General features: G+C 41.6%; 1 protein-coding gene across 1 annotated transcript in view; it reads left to right on the top strand.

Moving 5' to 3' along the window:
* The first annotated feature begins 638 nt into the window (after window positions 1-638).
* fbxo41 (F-box protein 41) overlaps window positions 639-16,977 on the top strand; it is a 68,274-nt gene continuing 51,935 nt past the window's right edge. The window contains exon 1 of the mRNA XM_063476179.1: window positions 639-718. The gene's annotated coding sequence lies outside the window, so the exon portion shown is untranslated. The remainder of the gene's footprint in view (window positions 719-16,977) is intronic.

Raw genomic sequence — 16,977 nt, forward strand, 5'->3', positions numbered from 1 at the left:
ACTGGGAGCTGGTTTCTGAAAATCTGTAAAATGTCTCCCATTTTACTTTTAAGTATCCTAGGAACTACAAGTAAGCAAAGTGCTCCACTGGGGTGATGCGGTACTATGAGGTCTTTAACATAAGAGGGAGCCTGATTATTCAAGACCTCGTATGTGAGGAGAATAATTTTAAATCTGATTCTGGATTTCACAGGAAGCCAATGAAGAGAAACCAGTATGGGAGAAATATATCTCAGCATATGTTGAATTAAAAGACCCTTTCCGTCTTCTTCTGACCAAAGACACGTGAACATGCTGCCTGGATGACAGAGATGTTACCTTACCCATGTTTACTTGATGTTAATTAATAGGCAAACAGGCAGCTGGTAGGACAAAACTGTCTTTTCAGTTTGTGATGGAGAGCTGCTGAGCTGGATGAATATGATGTCTAATCAGTTTCCACATCCACAGCCTGAGTTGGTACAATATCCTCTCCCTATCCTGAGGACAGAAGGGCTTTTTTTTTTTCTTAATGATTCACATTTTTGCATCTGCTCCTCTCCCCCCTCTCTCTTTCTCCTTCTCTCCTCCCTCCTCACTCTTCCTCTCCTCCCTGCTCGTCCTCTGCAGGCCTGCTGCTGCTCTCTGCTGCAGAGACGGGCTGCGTGACGTCACTGAAGGCTGGAGCGGTCCCTTGATTGGAGCAGGAGGGGGAGAAAAATGGGGAGAAGATTAGGAGGTGAGTGAGACCGCACGTTTCTTTTGCTTTTTCCAACGTCCCTCTGTCTTCCGATCACGTTTGTGTCAGTGTGTGTGTGTGTGTGCATGCTTTGTCGCTTCACTGCTGCCGCTCCGCTCTTCCCGTGCAACGAATTTTATGCAACGTCGGGAGTCCGGGTCCAGCAAGGAGCCAGTGCTGCCGTGAAAACACAGGAGAAAATCGGGTACACGCCAGGTTGTCCCCTCCCCGTTGTGCACGGCTGCTGTCACGAGCATCGGTGTGAATTAAGCTGGACTCCGGGCCTAGGCTTGTGTGTATATGTGTGCGCGCTTGCAGAGGCGTTCGTGGCTGTGAGATAACATTTGGTGGTGCCGCTCGTCCACACCCACTTGATCGGCTGCTTGTGGTTGATCCATGTGCGGTGCAAAATGTGAGGATCAAAGATCGTCAGCGCCGGATGATCCAGTGGTTGCTGTCACGTCGCTGGCGGCTGTCAGGCGACAGCTACATGCAGCTTTTCAGGAATCGCTCTGAGACTTTGGCCGGCCTTGGCCTGTAGGAACTGGACAGGTTGTATGTAGAAATATTAGGATGCTATCTGTTATAAGTTGCATGTGTTTGCTTATTGAATGTGCTCACACAGCTTGAGCATAAATCTGCATGTTTCCCCCCCTTATAGCCTATACAGTGTTCACTGCACAGATTTGTGCTGTTCCTCTGAGCACACTTGGATTCATGAGGAAAGTGTCAAAGGAAGTCATGACTCTGTATGCATGGTCTAATAATAATAATATACCCGAAGGACTCCTCAAACTCCCCTGATGTACCCTCAGCTCTTAAGGCAGCATGCTGCTAGAGTTTGGGAAACTGTCATATGACTACAGAGCTGGAGAAATCTCAGAGTCAGTGGGCCTTAGCCTTTATGTTGCTGCTGTGTTTGTAGAAATCTGATGTGACAAAAGTTGGGGCAGTCATGCTGAAAAAAGAGGGATGGCTGCAAGATTAGAGCTGAGTTTGTACAGGGTGGAAGTAGATTTAACTCTTTTGAAAACAGAGCTGTCAGGGCCTGTGAGTGCTCATTTTATATAAGGAAGAGCTGTGTCCTTTATCTGCAATGCAGTTATATACAACATGCTTGTGTGCAGACAGTATGTCAGTTTATAGCATAGTCGGTCATCAGTTTCCATTTGTCATGCAAATGTCAGTGCAGACAGATGGTTTTCTGACTGATCACATGTGAGGCAAGTATTTATACAGATGCACAATACTTACTGTCTGTACTGCTATCTATCTGGTAGGATCCTTTGATGCAGGTCTTGCCATGGTGACACCTCCAGGCACTCCTCTGGAAAATATTTTTTGAAGGATTATCTAAACTTAAATTATCTTAACTCAAATCTCATTGATTATTTGGACATTAAAAATGGACATGTCCAGGTAAAAACTGCTTAAAAATGTTCATTGACTTTGCCCCAAGTTTCATCAAAGTTTTTAAAAAGGTCCCCCAACTACCACAGAAGTTACACTTCTGCCACCGTCTTTGCTGTTTTCCCAAAGATTTTAATCTGCATCCTTTCAGTCTGCAGTTCTCAAACTGAGGGGTGGGGTCCCACTGGTGGGACAGAGTCACTATGAGCAACAAACTGAAAAATGTGATGTAAAGCTGAATGAAGTAGCTTCTTGTAAGGGAAATAAACAAGTGTTTGCTGGGGCTGTCTTGGTGACATCTGCTTTAGTCAAACTGAGATGTTTTAATAATGAGAAAGAACAAATTTAGTTAAATAGGTGTTTTGGCGCTAAAGACATTAACAAAGTAAGATTTTAGCATGTCTGCTAGTTTTTTGGAGTAGCAGCCATGAGGTGTGGGTTGAGCCATGCCTAAGGTGGCTTGAAAGACAGACAGACAGACAGACAGACACACACACACACACACTTTTTTTTTTTTTTTTTTTGGTGCTGGAGCTCATCATGTTCTCCTGGCTGTGTTTTGTTATGTACTTTATTTCTAGAATTTAACGTAGATTATTTAGTTATTTTTATTTATTTCTGCAGATGTACAGTTATCAGGTACAGCCAGCCAACTGTTTTCTGTATGACATTATCAGTCTTTCACATCATTGTGGGGGAATTTTGGCCTGCTCTTCCTTACAGTGTTGCTTCAGTTCGACTCTTTTAAGATCTTGCCAGGGCTTTTCAATCGTCTTGAGGTCTGGACATTAACTGGGTCATTGCAACATTTTAATTCTTTTCCTTTTCAGCCAATCTGTTGTAGATGTGCTGCTGTGCTTGGGATCATTGTCCGGTTGCGTGACCCAGATTGGGCCAAACTTTAGCTGTTGGGCAGATAGCCTTACATTTGACTCAAGAATACTTTGGTATACAGAGGAGTTCATGGTCGAGTCAATGACTGCAAGGTGCCCAGGTCCTATGGTTGCAAAGCAAGACCAAATCATCACCCGTCCAACACGGTGCCAGCAGTGCTGATATGCTCTGTTTTTGTTAAATGCACCGCCTAAGCAGTGCTGCAAGACACTTAGAGAGAATAGACTTTCACCTGGTAACCTACCAAACAAGCCATATTTGTTCAGTCTTTCTCTAATTGTGCTATCATGAACTTTAACATTTGACATTCTGAGGCCTGTTAGAGTCTAAGATGTAGCTCTTGGGTTTCTTGCAGTTTCTCTGAGTACTCATGGTCTGACCTTTGGGTGAATTTACTGGGAAGTCCATTCCTGGGAAGATTGGCCTTTTGTTAACACACACACACACCTGTATGCTCCAGACCAGCAAACTACCAAAACATCTACTTTCATAGAGGTGGTCATACAAGTGCATTTGATTAATTCCTATTGAAGCAGTTTTTCACAGGACTGTAAATCCTGCTACGCGTGCTACAGACAGCACTGAGAGTGTTGTAAACACTGGAGTTGAAGTTGCATTGCTGGACAAAGTACTTGTCTGGCCATCAAGTACAGATCGAATATCAGACTCATGGCTCTGTCCCAGGGCATTTAAGCATTTCTGACGGCTTGTGACTATCAACGAGTGTATTGACCCTAATGTAGAAATGATTCTTGTGCCATATTTACTTATCTTCATTTGTTGTTTTAAGGTTTTTAAACTTAAAACATCAAAAAGTGACATCTAAAAATGTTATGAACACTGTTTAAATATTTAACCCTCACTTCTTCACCTGCAACTTGCATGTTATGCCACCACAAGCCCAGGATTAATGAGTATAAGAGGACTTCAGAGACAGTCCAAATGCAGCCACAAATCACAGAGACCATTTTCTGCATCATTTCCTCCTGACGTCCTCTATAGGAGCTTCGTCCCCATTATTGTTTAGGCAGGCATGGAGGGGCTTAATGTGCAAACATACAGTAAGAAGCTTGCTGTCTTTAGAGAAGATGCGCAGTGGAGAGAAAGCAGGATACTGTAACATCCCTGAGTGGAGGTGACAGATGTGTTATCTGCATAGGCAGCTGTTTAAATGAACTAATTGCTGAAAAAAAAGCGTATGACGTATAAATTGATCTTATTAATTGTTAAGAAATTTGCAGAAATAATGCATTTTTGTATATTCCCTCATTAGCATACCCACATTATTGTAAAACCCCTCTATTTTCTGGGGAAACAAACAAGCAGAATAGAAATGTGCCTACATTGTCAGTATTGAATTTGTACAGTGCACAGATTTGCCCACATAATGAGCATGGACTTGTGGCGTTAGTGTGCCTAACAACATCCTCTTGGCATGCTTGTATGTACACATGTATTCTTGAATGTAATTGCTTCAGTGAACAGCTGTCTGGATCAATAGCAGACAGCGGCGAGCCAGAGGATGAGTCTGTTCATAAGCTCAGATCGGCGAGAGGCTTCTCATCTCATGCACTGTCGCAGCCTTGTCCTGTCCCGAGCTCGATGCTCATCAGAGTAAAGTGGGCAACTGCCCAGACACCAGAAGAAAAGTTCTGATTAATACATCCTATCCTCCAGTTGTAAAAAGGACCGATGTGTCAAAATCTTAATACTGAACACATCTGTTGAACTTTATTACATTTCCTTACCACTTTTTTTGTGTGCACTGTAGTAAACGCACAAGGAACTTCAAGCAAAGTGGTATTATTCCATCACAGGAGTACTACTATAAATGACTTTCCTTTATTAATGCAATCTGATGCGTAGGTTTGTTTTTTTTTTTTTTTTTTTTTTTTTTTTTTTACCAGTTATCAGAAATACAGAAATATTTATTCACAAATTAACATATTAAAATTATTTGGTTTTGTGTGAACTACAGCGTTTTATAGTTGGGTGGTTATTTGTTTTTAGTTTTTTTGGTAATTGAAAATCAGGAATGTTTTGAAATATTTACATTTGAGGAGATGCTAACAGAGCCTTTTTGGCATTATTGCTTAAAAACTGATCAGTTTTCTAAGTTTGCACAGATCTCTAGAGGACTGAAATAACAGTGAAGCTATCATCTATAATGGGGTACTAAAAGCAATTTTTTCCCAGGGGACACGCCTGAGCTGCAGTGCAATGGCAGCTATTCAGTCACTGCAGTAGAAGGTATAGTTTTATTAGTTTTAGCTTTTTTAAAGCTCTGTGTTTAGAACATGTAAGTGTATATATATATATATACACTTTAAACCCACAAAATCAGATGTCTTTGGCAGTTTTTAGGATCAGTGGAATCAAGGTGTTAGCACAACAAGTAGCTGTCTTTGGTCTCTATCAGCTCTTGCATTAAAGAGCTGACTCTTTAGCTACTAAATGGTCATTATGCTCTCCAAGCAACTGGTGCATGTCTGTCTGTGTGTCTTCAGTGTACGCTGCTCACAGGGATGCCTATAGGGCTTTTTTGTCATTGCTGCTAAAAGAGACGTTTCAGAGGTGGTGAAGGATTGCACTGAGCATAAATGGTAAAGCTCTGGTCTGGATGGCAAACGGTGAAAAGAAATTCTCTACAAAGCCAGCCTCAGCTTCAATATTGACCCTAATACCTACGATAAATGTAGCCAATGAAACAACAGACAGTATAACATATGGACGTCACTACCGTATCACCATAAGTTCTGTTAGTCCTGTTTTGAAGTTTCTTGATGAGCGTTTTCGCTGTCACCATCTGTTTTCAAATCAGATATCTGTCTTGTCAATCACAAGGCGCTAGCCACAGAGCATATCCTGCATAATGGTCTTTTCTGAAACAGAAAAGAAACTTTACAAGATGGTTAAAAAAAACAAAAAAAAAAAACAAGCAAAAGCTAATCAGTTCATGCACACTGCCACATGGTTAATGTGAGAGCAGAAATAAACAAGATTACTCGTACAAAAAGTGTTTTGGTGTTAGCTAGTTCCCCCCTCTTATGGATATAACAATAAAGAGTGTGGCCCATATGTGAGTAACACACACGTGCTAGTAGACTGCTGTTTGCTAAGTCATTAATTTGGCCCTTTCAACTGTTGGTCCTTTTTTGAGAATTTATTAATGCAGTTAGCTGTCAGATATTATTAGGAGCTGGTTTGTGTGGTGTTTAACACAGGCTTTCATTGACAATATACAATGCAAAGGGGAACAGTCATTTGCAGAGTAAATGTTTATAAGTCTTTGAGATATGCTCATTGAGCAAGTTTTGCTGTTCGATGTGATATTACACGGGAAAGAAATTCTTGCAGGAAGAGGAGGTGGTAGTGACGGTGGAGAGTCTGCATATTGAGGTTCAGTGTTGTTATGGCACTTGAAACTGTTTCTGAGTCTGTTTGTCCTTGATTTGAGGGACTGCCAGTGCCTGGCAGAGGGCAACAGGTCAAACAGGTGAGAACTAGGATGCGCGAGATCCTTTGAGGCAGCTGGAGGTAAACAAGTCCTGCAGGCACCTCTGAGCTGTGTTCATGATCTTCTGAAGCCTTCTCTCTGCTTCTGTGCAGTTCCTGTACCACACTGTGATACAATATGTCAGTACACTCTCTATGGAGGAGCCGTAAAAGGTCACAAGCAGCTTTTGGCCCAGATTGTTCTTCCTGAGTCCTCCCAGGAAGTAAAGTCGCTGCTGTGCCTTTTGGTTATCTGCTGGGGTATTCGCAGTCCAGGATAGGTCAGCAGAGATGAAGATGTTTTCAGCATCTCATCTAGGTAGACATACCACTCTGAAATGAGGTGGTATCATCTGCAAATTTGATGATGGTGTTACTGGGGTCCACTGTAGTCTTGGGTGTAGAGGCCAAATAGCAGTAGACTCAACACACAGCCTGTGGGAGAACCAGTGCTCAGTGAGTGGCGGAGAAGTGGGGAACAGGTTTCACTGTTTGAGGCTGATTTGTGAGAAAGTCCTTTATCCAGTCAAACCTAAATTGGACATCTTGCTCACTAGAATCTGCAGGATGATTGCGCTGAAGGCTGAGCTACAGTAAATAAAAAGCATCTTCACATTGCTCCCTTGGTATTCTAGGTGGATCAGCACAGTGCGGATGGAGAGTCATGGCTTTTCGGTGGATCATGATTGCTACAGATTTCAGACGGAGAGGGATGAGGGCTTGTCTCAGGGAGTAGTAGAATATACCGATATATACATGTGACAGGTAGTATTCACATGCTTTTACCTGGAAGCAGCAGGATTCCTCATGTTCACTGACCTGAACACTCCTCTACCTTGATGTTCCTGTGGGGTTAGCGTCTGGGCTCTGGAGCCCAGAGGGGGCTGAGAAGAAAAGACTGAGTTCTGTTGTGATGTCTCATATTGTCCACGGATTTTTGTTGTAAAATGTGTAGTTGGTGATATCCTGTATTCCCTGCCAGAACTGTTGCCAGTTATTTTGATCAGTGTAAAATCTTAACATTATTTTTTATGCACAGTAAATATAAAAAGTACTAAAAATTAAAGTGGCCAAGTATATAGAGTATATACAAGGCATAAATACAGTCAATAGATCCACCTTGCTAGCTTGTAGTTTAGCACCAGATGGAAACCACAAACCTATAGTTAACATCACTCTTACTATTAGCTTGCTTATAAACATCCTTTATTAGGGCTTGTTGCTTACCACAGCAGTGGTTAGTACTTGGTCTTAGTCTAAGGAGCTTGGAAAGGAAAGCGTCTGGACTTCTTTAAGTTGCTTGAAGACGTTTCACCTCTCATCCGAGAAGCTTCTTCAGTTCTAAGAGTCAAATGGTGGAGAGTCCCAGACTTAAACCCAGTGGGAGTATCCCCCCAAAGAGGGAGGAAGGACCCCCTGATGATCCTCTACCTAATCACATGAGCCAAGACGTGAAGACGGGTGTGGGTCACAATCAGCCAGGGTTTCGGGTGAGCTCATTGTGAAACCTGGCCCCACCCTATCAAGTGATTTCCTGAGGTCAGATGGCCCAGGGTGTGAGTGGGTGTTAAGGCGTCTGGGAAGGGATCTCAAAACTCCCATCTCAATGCTCCCACTGGGTTTAAGTCTGGGACTCTCCACCATTTGACTCTTAGAACTGAAGAAGCTTCTCGGATGAGAGGTGACACGTCTTCAAGCAACTTAAAGAAGTCCAGATGCTTTTCTTTCCAAGCTCCTTAGACTACGATGACTTGGATGACTGAGAAACTTCATAGACATACTTGGTCTTAGATGCTAAAATAGGAAAAAAAGTTTGATTTGATGTCCTGTTTTGTTTTAATTGATTCTGATGCTACAGAGATGTAAAATGTCATGTATCTGCTTGTTTGTTTTTGACCAGATATCCAGAAAGAGTTTAAAAACAAAAATGAAAGGGTTTTTGAGTAATACTGTGACATGAGATGAAATGCTTCAGACGAGTAATAACTGAAGTTTACCATTTTTTTTCGACATAAGCGATTAGGCTTGTCCTTTGTTGTCAGGTAATAGGCCCAAGGCTATGAGGTTGTCCTGTCAGGGGAGTCCCATGGCTTACTCAGGGCTAACATACTTTGATGTAGTCATGTAGCCCAAAAGGCTTTAGGAGCTTTCACTAAACCTCTCATTAAGTTTATAAAGGAGCCTATAGTGTACTGTAACGTGTCAAAACTCTGAAGGATTCTCATCCGTGTCCCCTTTAATTATTCTTGATACAACTGGAAGCCACGCAGAGCACTGGGGCGGGGTGATGTGAAACATTTTGTCGCACTTTGTTTATTTTGCTCTGCGTTTTTATCATGGTATTAACTGTAGTGGGAGGAGCACATTTTCCAAAGGAGAAATACCAGCAGGGATAACGGCTCCATTGTTAAAGCGTGGGTCGAGGAGGATGATCGTGTCGCACCTCTCCGAGAGGCTTGCACCAGCTCGAGCTCAGCGCTACAGCATCTCCAAGTGATGCTTTGCAGAGGACTGGCATGAAGGCTGTGATACACCTTGAGTCATTCTCCTCCTCACACCTCCGAGCAAAACAAATCTTTGTCGGCGAGCGCGAGCACACAGAAATAAATCTGAAGTGACTGCGTGATAGAACCCCAGTGACAGCCTGTGAAACAAAGACTGCGAGACTGAGGGGGTATTTCGCTTGTGACTGGTCGCTTTTATTATTTATAAATGAATTCAGACCATCATTTGGTGTTTATCCTTTAGAGCTGAACCTTTAATAGGCATATCATTAATGCAGCCTGAGGGCCAGCTCATGATTTATGCACATGGTGCAGAGATTGAGCTTTCTGTTGCAGTCGCTGCAGCAGTGTTCATTGTCCTCATGCAGGTAATGTAAGGAGTTTGAAACTCCAGCTACGCTAAACACAGTTCAGTCAGAGACTCTTAAAATCACTTACAAGGACCATAATGAGCATTAATAGAAAGTAGTTGTACAGTTGGAACAATATCCTCAGTAATAAACACATAAACAGGTGTTTAAACCTGAGCTTGATCAACAATAACAAAAATATAGCACATAAACAGGATGTTGTGGCTTTGGATAGAGCAGAGTGAGAAGTGTGTACACCTGCTTAGAAACGATTTGCTGATGTGAATAAGGCAATTATTGTGAGGCCTGAATGCAGCAGCTGATGCCAATCAGTTTCTTTGTTTCTCAGGTCTCGTCAGTGGCAGAGATGGTTTAGCCAATCTGGACTATTTTCAGCAGTTATCCCCTCCTGTTCAATTATTGTTAGATTTTGAAAAACAGCATTAACATTTGTTATCTCTCTAAACAAATGCATGCATGTCTGCTCTTTATCTGTTCTGCAGCATTGAGGTTGTAGACATTTCACACGACAGCTACCCATTGCCTGCATGTGAGGCATTTAGGGAACCCTGGTAAATTGTAGTGATTACACTCACCCCCCAAAAGTACATTTTGAGCAAGGGGGAAATGCTGCAGAGAAATTTGGGTGTAGCTCCAAAAAGTTAGAGTTCACCTCACACTACTTAGGTCAACCTGGTTATCTTGTGGCAGGCTAGTTAATTGCTAGTTTATATTTCATTATTTAGCAACTTCCTTTGTTAGCTTTACCTTTCAGGCTCACTTCATCTGTTTTATATTAATTAGCAAAGACTAATCCTTTAAGTTGTTGTGTCCTTAAAGATCTGTCATTTCAAAGAAGTACTTTTACATGTCTCTTAGTGCTCACAGCAGCTGTTTGGCTGTATGGCTGTATGGTTGTGCATTTGGTACCACTGTCATCTCACAGCGAGAAAATCCTGGGTTTGAATCCATCAGCTAGCTGGGGCCTGTCTGTGTGCACGTTATCCCCAGGCCTGCGTGGGTTCCCTCCGGCATCCTCACACAGTCCAGCAACTAGTGTGTTAGGTTAATTAGTGATTCCAGTTGGCTGTTGGTTTAAACAAATCCCTCTGTGTTAGCCTTTCAAAAGCCTGGCCCAGGGTATGCCCACCTCTCGTCCCACGACAACTGGGATCGCCTCCAGTCCAACCACAGCCCTGAATTGCATAACTGCAAGGATGTGAACATTGAAATTGTAGCTACAGAAAATAATTCAGGTTGCTCTTCCCTAAACATAAAAATAAGTGGTTACAATAATTATCTCTTATCATAACCATCATCATTATAAAAATTTGCTTATGTAATGATATGTTAATTAGCCACATGGAACCCACTTAAAGCATGATAGATAGTTAAAAGAAGATCATTCAAGTAAAGGATAATATGAAAACACATTGGAATTAGACATGGATGACATAGCCTCAAAATTATATCTCGATATTTCAAGCAAACCTGCAATAACTATACCTGGGATGTAGAGCTGGGCGATAGAACGATAACGATATGTATTGCGAAATAACTTTTTCTCGATAGAAAAATTTAACTATTGCGATAGGCCTCGTCTCTCTTGTCCTCTTAAAAAAAAAGAAAAAAAAAAAGAACAGCCAATCCAAATTAAGTAGCGCAGAGCCGAACCAATCACAGCCGCAGCGTCACGTCACGTGACTTGTCACGTGCAGCACAAGTGCCAAGGCGCACATGTGTATTTGTTTGGGAAGCAGCTAGCCGGGCTGCCCAGGTAATGAAGGAAATGAGTGTGCCGACTAGAGAAAAATCAACCGAGAGCGTGACCGAAGGTTACCGAAGAAAAACCCGATGATGGTTCCAATGCCGGAGAGATTGTCGAACGGAAGGGCCATAGAAGTTCCGTAGTGTGAAGGTATTTCGGCTATTTCAAGTCTGACAAAAAACAGAGTAGCGCGCACTGTAAATTGTGCCGAAAGCAAGTCTGGAAATACAATAAACCGGTGCATGCTCAATCTCTGACTGAAAGCGCTAATTCGTCATTCGGCTTTTGTCAGACTAAAGTAACTGTTAAAACTGTTTGAAAAGCTAAGCTATACAACAAGGAGAGATTGAAAATTTCCTTTTAGTTCTCAGTTTATTTGATATTGACAAAAGTTAGTCAATTTTGTCTGTTCTTCTGTAAAACAAACTAAGATTTATTTTTAGAATTAAAATTTTGTTTCTAAGTGGAATTGACAATTTAGTAGTCTGTTTTGTTTGTTCTATTTTGAAACTTAAACGCTTTAGCGGCTGCCTTTTGTGTAGTTTGCAATAGAGCTGGGCGATAAAACGATAACGATATGTATTGCGAAATAACTTTTTCTCGATAGAAAAATTAAACTATTGCGATAGACCTCATCTCTCTCTTGCTCTCTTAAAAAAAAGAAAAGAAGAACAGCCAATCCAAATTAAGAAGCGCAGAGCCGAACCAATCACAGCCGCAGCGTCACGTGACTTGTTACGTACAGCACAAGTGCCAAGTCGCACATCATTATTATTATTAGTAGTAGCAGTAGTATTTCGTAGTGATGTGTCGGTCGCGAACGAAATGGCTCTTAGAGCCGGATCTTTGACGTGAACGACGCGCGCCGGCTCCTTATGGCGACCCGTGGGGTTTTTTTTTCTTTCTTTCTCTCACCCTCTCTCTCTCGCACTTTTTTTCCACTTCACTCCGCACACGAGCCTTGCGCTTTGCGCTGGGAAGAGGGGGGAGGGGCGGTAGTTACACTCCAGTAGCACAGGAACAGAGCGGGAGGGAGAGAGAGAGAGAAAGAGAGCCAGGGACAACAACGTCACATTAGAAAGGTATAGTAATCATCCACAACTATTTTCAGTTGCGGATGATAAAGGATTCAGAAAGTTCAGAAAGCTATACAAGGAGAGATTGAAAATTTCCTTTTAGTTCTCAGTTTATTTGATATTGACAAAAGTTAGTCAATTTTGTCTGTTCTTCTGTAAAACAAACTGAGATTTATTTTTAGAATTAATATTTTGTTTCTAAGTGGAATTGACAATTTAGTAGTTTGTTTTGTTTGTTCTATTTTGAAACTTAAACGCTTTAGCGGCTGCCTTTTGTGTAGTTTGCAATATTTGCCTTTATTTATCTGAAAAAGTCTCATTTTCCTTAAGTACATCTACCCTGTTGAACTTATTATGGGAAATAAATAGTAAAATCAAGACTAGCTGCTGATTATTTCACATTTTACTTGTGAGCAACGGCACATTTAAATCTTACAAATATAGTTATTTGGCTTATATCGTGATATATATCGTTATCGCCTGAAATGAAAAAAACATATCGTGATATGAAAAAATCTTATATCGCCCAGCTCTAGTTTGCAATATTTGCCTTTATTTATCTGAAACTGAAGTCTCATGTTCCTTAAGTACATCTACCCTGTTGAACTTATTATGGGAAATAAATATTTAAATTAAAACAAGCTGCAGATTATTTCACATTTTACTTGTGAGCAACGGCACATTTAAATCTTACAAATGTAGTTATTTGGCTTATATCGTGATATATATCGTTATCGCCAGAAATGAAAAAAACATATCGTGAAATGAAAAAATCTTATATCCCCCAGCTCTACTGGGATGTTATCTTCTCCTTTTTAGCCTGGTTATACTTGATGATGTATTCTTTGCCTCAAGTGGTGAAACAGGTTTGTTGTTTCCACCTTTAACGGCAAGTTTTCTTGGGTATATAAGTACTTGTTGGAGGTTGTTAAAGCAGCTCTATTTTCAGATACTAAATTGTCATACAAGGCTGACACGTGGCTCTTGCAGCTCTCTCAGACATGCCCGAGCTTGTGTGCACTATGGAATGTAAACACTTGGTGTTGCTATAGCAATAATATCACAGGAGGGGCCGTGCTAACACCTGCTGCTCTCTGGCAGCAGCACCATGCCCTCCCTTGTTTTAAATGCACTTTAGAACAACACGCAGCAACACTACACATGAGCGGGAGGAGGGAGGTATGGGGTCTTCACACACCCCCGTTCTCTACTAGCCATCGGGGCGGGGGACTGGGAGTTGGTGTTGGCTGTCCGATTGGCCTCCCTGCTGCTGCGGAGCCTGGGGCGGTCTGCTTGCCTCCACCCCGGGGGAAAGGGTCACTTCTCTTGGGTCTGGGTGCCGTTTCCCCCTCTGGGGGTGAGGGTACCTGGACCCGGGATATAGAGTATGTTTGGGGAGTATGATTGTGTGTACATGTCCATGTATGTCTATCCCTACGTTGGGTGAGTGCTGAGTGTTTGTATATGTGTGCATGAGGGTGGGAAAGCATGTTTGTGTCTGTGTGTGCCTGTTTGTCTGTGTCTATATGTCAGGTCTTAGACTCCACCTCCCTGGGAACTCCCAGGCCCTCCAAAGTGTGGAGGCCTATCTCCCCTCACCACACTCCCTGCCGGTAACTGATGCCCTCAGGGGTTGGTGCATTGGTGGTTCTTGGTGTCCGGGGCTGGGCGCTCAGGTATGCACCGGCTCACTCCCGGTGGCTACTTAACGGGGCCTGGTGCCTGTCGCTCGGTCAGGCCTCTTCCGGGGCAAAGGGGGCCCTCGGGCCTCCGGCCTCGGGGCCTGCGACTTGGTTCACTCTGGCACAGCTGGCTGCCGGCAGAGCCGGCGGGCACGCCGGTGCAGCCCCCTCTGGCTTCTACTCCGTGGCTACTGGGTGACCCCTCGTCTGGGGATCTCCTCAGCCCTTCCCAGGAGGGTGGCACGGATGCCCCTCCAGTGGTACTCCTTTGGCTCTCGCACTCTGGGGCCTCTGGATGTCTGGAGCCTGGATCTCCTCCATGCCTGCTTCATGCCCTGGGGGACGGGGCTATGGCCCTCCACACCCTCTAGCAGACCATTACATGGAGAAACCTTTTGTATACAAGCGCGCTGATCCACACAGGTTTGCACACGGGTGTTCACTGTTCGTAGACATAAACTACACCTTTCTTAGCCGCTACTTCAAAGCACATTGTGCGCTGTCTGTCCTGCGTGCTGCACAACAACATTCAATATTTAGTATTTACTGCTGTTCACACTTAGCTAGATTAACGTGATGGTGTTGTGTTTAGTATGTTGCTTTGTTTTGGTTTTTTTTTGCTTGTTTTCTCTTCTTTTTCTCTCAACAGGTGATCCAGGAGATTTTTTTTTCTCTCTTTGTCTTTGTAAGTGCCCTTTCTCACTGTCCCTTTTCCCTTCTGTTTTTCTTTTCCTTCCTCTCTTTCTTTCTCCCTTTCCTATCCCCCAGTCATGTCTGTCCCATCTGTAACAACTGAAAATAAAATAAATAATAACAACAAAGTTTGATCAAATGGACCAATACGGCAATGCCATGATGATCCATTTGGCAAAATAAATCCATTTGGTATCCTTGTTGGTCTTCAGACAACAATTCTGACGGCTAAAGAACCAAATGGGACAGACAAAAAAAATAAACAAAAAATAATATCACGATATGACAGTTTTATGTCACGTAACAATTTATACTGAAAATGTGTTTAAAACTAAAAATAATTGTTTTATTTATTAGGAAAATAACAGTTGAATTCATGGTTTTATATCCAAATTTGAGCACAGTGGTCAGAAATGAATCAAGGATAACATTCAGCCACTAATGCATTTTATTTTTTATTCAGGAATTTAATTAAATAAATTTAATTTGACGTTTTTATCAAAAAATGATGTTCTGCTTTCATATTTTTTTCTTTTCGTGTAAAATATGAATTTGAAAATTCATGGATAACAACATAATATTCAAAATATCCCGTTTTGCTCAAAGAACTTGAACATACTGGCTGGTTAAGCATTACAGAAACATAACAAATGATTTTAGTAATTACCAATACTGTTAATTTTGGGATAGCTGTGTCCAAAACCTTACATTGAATGGTGGTCTAATAGATTTCTTAAGCACTATACGTTATCAATCCTGCGATTAAAAACAACCCCTTCTAATCAAAGCTCAAAATTGACACCTCCCGGTTGCTTTTCTCTCTAGTCTGCAGATTACTTCAGTATTAAAACCTGTTATTACCTCTTCTGCTGAGAAACACTTTCACTCCCTCTATCTGCCCTGTTCTCACCCACCCTCACACCTCTGTGTGTCCTGATAGATTTCTTATTCTTTATTATTACTTTTCTATATCTTTATATCTATCTCTATCTTCTCTTTGAATTGGACTCTTTTCACCTTTGACATCTTGCTTGATGTGCAGAATCCCCGTGGGAGGGTAGACCACGTTTCACTTTTAAACAAACCCTGACTTCAGATTACCACCCCAATGCAAACAGCAATGAATAAAGAGTCATTTATGCCTAATACCATAACTTTCAGTCTTTGACCTTGTTGTACAGGACCACAAAATGAAGCCCTCCCTCTTACACTCAAATAGGTCATAGGTTTATAGATTGTTGACTGGACTTATTTTGCGTCTTGTTTGACTGTCTGAAAGCTTCTGTGGGTTTAACAATGAGATTGTTACTGTTTCCCAGCAAAAAACCCTTTAAAAAGTAGCTTTTCATTAAATCTCTCCATTTGAATTACTCAATAAAGAAATACAAAACTGCCAGTAAAGGGTATATTTGTGGTCCCATCGCACCAGTAAAAATGTTGGTTGTAACTTGAATTGATTTTTAGTTTTTTACTGATATTTGTACGTTATTATGTACTGTAAATATGGAATAACTGAACTTATTAGAACTTATTATATTTGACTAAGTAAACTGTAAATACAATGCCTGGCCAAAAGAAAAGTCACCAACTCGAAGAATTTAATTTATAAAAATTGAGCGACTCTCTCATGACTGTGACAAGATCAGACAGACAGAAATAAATGTTGTGACGCTGCATAAGCTTGTGGAAATGATGCCTCGCTAAATTAAAATTGGCCTTGTTCTGCCAGAGGTTTCTTCCTGTTAAAAAGGAGTTTTTCCTTCCCACTGTCACCAAGTGATTGATCATTGTCTGACTTTTGGGGTTTTCTCTCTGTTTATTGTAGTCTCTAGGCCTTACAGTATAAAGTGCCTTGAAGTGACTGTTGAATTGAAATATATATTTATAATATAAATGGTAAATGGACTGGACTTGGTATAGTGCCATTCTACTCAAGGTATGTAGAAGAGCATTTCTGAACCCACAATACGTCAAACCTTGAAGCAGGTGGGACACAACAGCAGGCAACCGCACTGTGCCTGAGCTATCAGTGACTATAACTATCAATATCAGTAATATAGTTGTGAAAACTAACCCTTCTGGAAGTACATTTAGGCTTGGAGCCTTTGCATTTAACTCAACTGTTTAATGAACTGTCTAAATGCACAATAATAAGATGAATTTAACCACATTTGCATATTGGCAGTTTTTTTTTTTTTTTTAAATTTCTACATTATTAACTTTATTAGGAATTAATTGCTGTTTAGGATGTGTGATCTGTCTATATGTCTCGCTACCCTTTGTGAGGGTAAAACCAAAGATTTTGTGAAAGTATGACTGTAAATATGATTGTTGTATTGTAAATACCGTACACAAGCTTACTGTGCTGCTTGATGCTGAGTAGTGCA

The sequence above is a fragment of the Pelmatolapia mariae genome, linkage group LG6 (assembly GCF_036321145.2).
Source record: "Pelmatolapia mariae isolate MD_Pm_ZW linkage group LG6, Pm_UMD_F_2, whole genome shotgun sequence".
Lineage (NCBI taxonomy): Eukaryota > Metazoa > Chordata > Actinopteri > Cichliformes > Cichlidae > Pelmatolapia > Pelmatolapia mariae.